We start from the raw sequence: 6,939 nt of genomic DNA, 5'->3' as shown, positions 1-6,939 counted from the left end.
AATTCTACAGTTCAGATCCCGCCATCTTCACTGTGAGACTCTCAGTTTATGAGCTGTTCCCTCCGAGCTCTCTGCCACGAGAGCGATCTGTGTCTGTCTGTCTGTCTGTCTGCCTGTCTCTCTCCCACACACACGGCCCATGTGACTGTGCCACTATTTAACTGTTTCCCCTTCAGCTACAGAGTAAGATCCCAACTCGACAAGGCATACGAGGCCCTTCTGTATTTGACCTCAACGACTGTCATTCTCCGTCACCCCGCTTCTCAGGCACCGACACGCCTGCCGTTTCGAGACGTAGCTTCATACACACCGCTGCCTCCTTGCTCTCCAGTGCTGGTCGTTCCAGCCCAGCTCAGATTTTACCTCCCACCGACTCCTCCAGGACCCCTTCCAGCTGACCTAGAGTCCTCAGTCATCTTCGCTAACAGCACTGATACTTTGTAGCGCTGATTTTACTTTTTCTAATTGTTCTTATGTCTCTAATTGGTAGGTATGTTTCCTCCCACACCAGAGAGGTCCTTAACACCAGATAAACAACAGGCACTCAGATTTACTGCGATGAATAGCTGGCAACATGTGAACACATTTCTTTCTCCTGAAACACAATGTATCCAATCCTAAGGGCCAGACCTTAAAAACATCCAGACCACATGCTTCACTTTGAAAGCAGCAAGTGAGCACATCAAACTTGGAGGCCAAATTTCTCTAGCCTGTAAGACGAGTTCTGCGTTTCAGAAGTCCCCTATGAATGATCTGCATTCCGTCTGGGAAAGCCGGTTCCTTGCTTACGTATGTCTAACTTGAGAACTGCCATGGTCTGGTCCTTCTTAGAAAATAGCTTGTATCTGTTTAGAAACTGTAGGTACTGTTAAAAGTGTGTTTTCAAAATTTCTGTTCCGTTAAGCCGCTATCATAATCAAAGGCTCTGAGTCGGAAGCACTAAATGCTGGAGACTCCAACTTGGTGGTGAGCGGGTCGGGCTAAGTGCTGTGTGCACACAGCCACGCCAGGAACCACATTGAGGAGCTTGGCCCGCCTGTGAGGGAAGGGGACTGCTCCCTTCCAAACGGGGGAAAAGGCAGCCGGGCAGATTTTTACCTGTTGCATAATCTTTTATCGTCTCTGGTGAGCTGCAGTCCGAAAAGCAAATGCTGGGGTAAATGAAGCAACTCTAGCTCTTTGCCTGGGGAGGTTAGGGTTAAAGAAAGTCTTCGATTACGCATTTCTGTTCTTTTGCTTTCAGATACCAAGAAAATTCAAGGTCCCAACATACTGAAAAGGTTTTATTTTGGAAGTGAAAGACTCCGGATGAATTAGAAGCTTGGTCTCCCAACAGAGGCCCACAGTGAGAATGGCTTGGAAAGGTTTTAAACTCCACCACTGTGTACACCTCTCGTTCCGACTCTGACCTACGTTTCATCTTTTCAAACGTGTGGTCTCGAACACGTGCACTTCGAGGGAGACACCTCCACGGAGATGATTTGGAGGACTGGGAAAGAACGGTCTTTCACGTGGCTCTCATCTTTTAAAAGCCCAACTACTCAGCTGCCCACAGAGATCCTCACCAATGGCAGTTTCCCAGGAGAGAAGGAAATACACTTCACTCCAGCTTCGCAAATCCTGGTCTGCAGACCGAGGGCACACGTCACAAGCCCTGCGCGTCCCCTTTCCGAATTCCTCCGGACTCGCCAGCCATTCCCTATAATCAACATCTAACTTCCACGCCGAGGGAAGTGGACTGGTTCAGACTGACATCTGCCCTGTGTGAGGAGGTCTTGTGGGCCTGCCCAGAGGATGAATGTCACAACGCAGCCTTTGGTGAGAAGCCAGGGTTCTAATCCTGCAAAATACAGCCCTCTCCCAACGTGCCACATAACACGGGTCGCTTCTTTTAGGAGACAGGACAGCATGAATGACAAAACCAAAATCTACCAAGTACGAGGGCTCGCGGCTTGGGACATTAGAGTCTACCTCAGCTGGGGAAACTCAGAGCTTCTCGCTGTGGAATCATGTAGAAACTTTGCATTAAATAAACAGAGGAGGAGAAAAATCTTGGGCTAAATCGCTGTCACCATTTGACTCTCTTTTAAGCTAATCTTGACAAGACGATGCATGGAACAGGAAGAACATGGGCGTGATGAGAGCGGCAGAAATCAATTTTTACAGCAATTTTTCAAAACTACGATTTGAAACATTAAATAATTTATTACCAGATGCGTGGCCTTCACGCGAAGGTGATTCTAGAACAAAATCGCTTGCAGAACACAGGCCAACCAAACGTAGACGATCAAAGACGACGGTGTTAAGATACACGAAAAATGTCAAGGGAACACAGGAAACGAAGGCTTAAAAAATTAAATTTTTTTTTTTTTCAAGAAGCCATAACCTGCGCCGGAAAGCAGCTTTCTTAGCGATTACACAATCGAGGTTTCCAGTTTCATCTGGGGTTTTACTGAAAAAGAAGGGACGCCCCGTAACAGTTGGTTTCGCTTCTACCTCGGCTGGTTTCGCTTCTCAGGACACCTCCATGTGAAGAGCAGAGCGGCAGAAAGTGAGATGAAAGTCTGAGTGAAGCCCCAGTGTTAGCTTCAGGGCACACGTCGCAGCGCACCTTAAAGCAGCTACCAGCGCGAAGGAACGCACAGGTTACTAGGAGGGAGCGGCGTCTCGGCCTTCCCGAACCTACGCTGGCGTGTGTGCAAGACAAGGGGTGGCTTTTGCTCCCTCCCCGACAGGACGGGTCAGAACCGTGGGGAGCTCCGACGCCGAGAGTAAAAGGAGCTGAAGGTCGATCCAGGTTGCAGGACGACGGCTGAAGGCGAAAGAGGAAGCGACACTATTCATTTTTGCATTATTAAAACTACGGTCACCAGTGCTAACCTCTACAGCTTAAATCCTCCGCAATCTACTTATGGGCACTTTGGCCATGAAAGCACAAACGGAAATCTGTCGACCCGCGTGAGTAAGGAAAGTCTTTGATTTTACTCAAACCTGGACTTGCTCTACTCTGCCCGCAGACTTCATGAGGGCATGGCAGCACACGAGGCTTACCAAACCTTAGAAGTTACACACTTCGACCACTGCCACACAGCCTTTTTGACCTTCCCATCCATTTACACCCCAACTACTGGTCACCTAGTATTTTTCTTAAAGCTTAAAAAAATCACATCCACTCTAATATCGTCCTGAGGAACACTACCCATGAAGTCACAGGTCTGATACGCTGGCTGTTTTCATTGATACACATTAAACTATAGAACTAGTAAACACACAGTGTTCATCCAGGGGCCATCCCAAATCACCTCACGTACCATCAACAGCACAAAAAACACACTCGAGTGTTCCTTCCAGAAGCGCCATGTTCGAAAACATTACCAAAGAGTTTGAGAAACAGCAATTTGGGTCCCCAATCCTTTAAGTGACATTTAAGCAAACAGATTCTACCAGGGGCTCTAACTTGCCCAGGGCCTCACAGTAGTGGTGGTAGAGTCTGGACCAGAATCCAAGACTGGGTCCAGTGACCAGTCGAAGCTCCGGATGGGTGAGCTACGGGGAGACCTGGCCTCAGGGGAGGTCGTGTACAAGTGAACCTCAAGCTTCTCCCTTTCTCTGCCTGGACCAGCTGAAATGACCTGCTGTTTCCTCCCCAACATCTGGTGGCGGGGAGTGGGGGAGTGTGGGGGGGCGGTGCCCGACTCACTGAGCCGCAAGGGATGCTGCCAAAGCTCAAAGCATCTCCCGCATCAGTTTCCCACGTTTGATCCTGCAGCATCCCAGCCACTGAGCCCCCGTCCCCACTGCTAGATCACACATGTTCTGTACGGCTTCAGGAGAAAGTTTCCAGCTCGGAGCCTTCGGCCAGCCTGGGAAACAGGCTGCAAGTTTCCATTACAGTCACTCCTGCATTTTCCACATACCCAGGGCAGGTTTTACTTTCAAGTGACAGAAAACCTGTGTCTACTGTGTGCCTAGCAATGTTTCCCGCACTGTCCCATATGTCCCATCAGAGGAGAATGACAAAGTTCCTGGCCCCGTGACAGCCACCAATCCAGGTGAGCTCAGCTAGGTATGCACGCAGCTAACGGCGGCTAATGCTATTAAACATTTAACTATGTGCCTGGCACCAATGTCGCATCCTTGAATGCACTGTCTTTATTGAACACTCATGACTATTTACTGTGATTATCGTCACTTTATACTTGACGGAAATGAGGCTTAGAGATGTCAAGTGACTCGTCCAAAGTCAAGTGGCAAGTAGGTGGTGAAGTTCAGACTCAAATAGCCTGACTGTGGGCTGATGCTCTTAACCGACGCACCGTGTCCACCTGACTGTTTATAACGTCACGCCGAAAGAAAACATGAATTCTGTGTATCTGATCTTTATTAAGTGAGCTCATTTCCCGCATTAGGAAGGTCGAGAGCTAGTGCACCTGTGGAGTTCAAGAATATATAACATTCTGAGAATGCCATTTCATACTGATTGAGGGAGGAATTTGCTCCTTTGTAATCTGAAGCTATTCAATTTGCACTTTGACAAAAATAAAAAAAACCTTCAAATGGTAAATGCACATCTTATCTAAGATCAAATTTATATAGCCTTATTCCATTGCTACTTTTTTTTTTTTTCACACCTACAGCACCTGGTCTTCCTAGGTGGTCTCCCATCCAAGTGCTAACCAGGCCCGACCCTGCTTAGCTTCCGAGATCAGACATCGGGCTTGTTCGGGGTGGCGTGGCCGTAGACCACGGGCCGTGGCTCCACCGGGGCGCGAACCCAGGACCTTCTTTGTGTAAAGCACACGTGCTAACCGCTACACTATGGAGCCACGTGCTCCATTGCTACGTATGAGATGCAAACCTGGTGTATTCAGGTGGTAGAATAAAAAATACATTTGCTCTTTGTCCCCAGTTCCTGCCGGGTTCCTGAAACCCCTGGAATTTCCTGAGTGACAGGCGTGTCCTTTGTTGTTTCCAAGGACCACAGGGGAGTTTACGGTGCGGATGTGACTCGGGGTGGACCCTTAGAGAGCAGGGCTGGCCACACCAGGAAGACAGCCTGGCACGTGACCGGAGGGAGGGACCGACCATTCGGCACCCCTTCCAGAACACAGGGTGGGGCAGGGTGGCCGGGGCTCGATCACCAGTCGCCAACGACGTAATCAGCTGTGCCTGCATAGAGGAACCTCGACTGAAATGAGGCTCGGGGAGCTTCACAGCTGGTGCACACACTGTGGTGCTGGGAGGCTGGCATGTCCGGAGGGGATGTGGCAGCTCTGTGTCCCCAACCAGTGTCTTGCCCCGTGCATCTCCCATTTGGCTTTCCTGAGTTGTACCCTTTATAATAAAACTAATCCTAAATATCATGCTTTCTCAAGTTCTGTGAGTCACATGTTCTAGCAAATTATCGAATCTGAGGGCGGAGGTTATGGGAACCCCCAAAGTTGTAGTCCGCCAGGCACCAGTGCAGGTAACATAGGCTACCTGATAGTTGGGGCTGGTATCTGAAGGGAGGGACAATCTTGTGACACTGGGCCATTAACTTGTGACGTCTTCACTGACTCAAGGCTGTTCGTGTCACAGCTGAAGTGCTGGGCACTCGGCTGGTGTCAGAGAATCGTTGTTGGAACATAATCAATAACCTCAATAGAGAAAGGTCCACATTAAAACCAACTTAACTAATACCTCAGAAGCCACTTCCTTGCGTGATCTACTCATTAAGTCTGTAGCTATCACCAATTCTGGGCACGGTCGAGAGTTTTCAGCACTGGTAGGAAGTCTGGCCCTATAGACAGAGGCACGGTACCTACCTGGGAGAGTAAAATTTCTTGTAAAAGACCAGAACTAATCCGACCTGCTAAAGTGAACATGGAATGTTGTAGAAATCAAAATGATTTTAATAATTTTAGTTGTGATTTACTTCACATTTATTATAGTTCTCACAAGAATCACGAATCACCTCAGGAGTTTATATATAACTTCCCTGTGGATCGCGGACGTTGTTAAATGACAGGAGACACCTCCTACTTGCTTCACTATGTACTTTAACCCAAACGCAGATGGACCCAGGGGCACGACAGTCCCAGTTGTTTACCAACTTCTGACTGGTCAAACGAGGCAGCGACCTCAAAAGTTAGACCGCTCCTCCCCAAACGGCCCACCATGAATGACTGGTGCACCGTGCAGACCCATCTGCCCAGACCAGCCTGACCCCCCTGCACACATCCCTCCCCATCAGGAATACAGACGCCAGTCGTGGGAGAGGGCGTGTGTGGTCAGGGCCCCCGGCCCACGGACGGTGTCTCCTGGGGCTGGGCAGTCTCCTGGACCAACTCCTTCCCCACCCGCTCCTCCTCCCCAGCAAGTGCCACTGTTCCCACTGTTCCGGGTCCACAGCCGGACCACTGGTGGGCGACCAACACAGCCAGCCAGCAACAGGACCACCGCGACCTCCCCTCCCCCACCCCTGAACCACCTATCCGAATGCCTCTAGGAAAACCTTGACTTTTCCCTTTCAATGTTAAGAAACCCCCAGGCAAAGCTCTCTTTACCACAGGGGTCAGCTACAAGCCACTCGTTTTGAGTAAATGATTGAACAAGTCAGAAAGACTAACTTACCAGGACAAAAAGAACCACACAGGACATCCACCACATCACCCCTTGCTCTCGAATCCCAGTCACTCAGAAGAAAGGTCGCAACTGGGACACGTGTCCTCTGAGGACCTAAGACTTCAACCTTCCCCTCCGGAGGCAGTCACCAAGTAGACAAAGCTGGTGCTTAACTGAAACAAATTTGTTTCACAAAGCGAAAAGGAACAGGGCCATCAGAGCTATTTCCACAGAGCTCTGGCAAAGGCTGTACCTTCCTGGGTGTCCGGGGCAGGTCACAGGGAAAGGAAGTGTCCGCCCTGCGTTTTGCATAGGCATTCTCTACTGCTCACC

General features: G+C 49.6%; 1 protein-coding gene and 1 pseudogene across 3 annotated transcripts in view; both read right to left on the bottom strand.

Annotated features, from left to right (window-relative positions):
• The window catches only part of DCUN1D3 (defective in cullin neddylation 1 domain containing 3), a 29,957-nt gene that overhangs the window by 16,524 nt on the left and 6,494 nt on the right, over positions 1-6,939 (bottom strand). The gene's annotated exons all lie outside the window — the stretch shown is intronic.
• On the bottom strand, positions 4,629-4,744 carry LOC112480290 (annotated as a pseudogene).

Source organism: Pteropus alecto, unplaced genomic scaffold, assembly GCF_000325575.1.
Source record: "Pteropus alecto unplaced genomic scaffold, ASM32557v1 scaffold15, whole genome shotgun sequence".
Lineage (NCBI taxonomy): Eukaryota > Metazoa > Chordata > Mammalia > Chiroptera > Pteropodidae > Pteropus > Pteropus alecto.
This window is presented reverse-complemented; position numbering and strand designations above follow the sequence as displayed.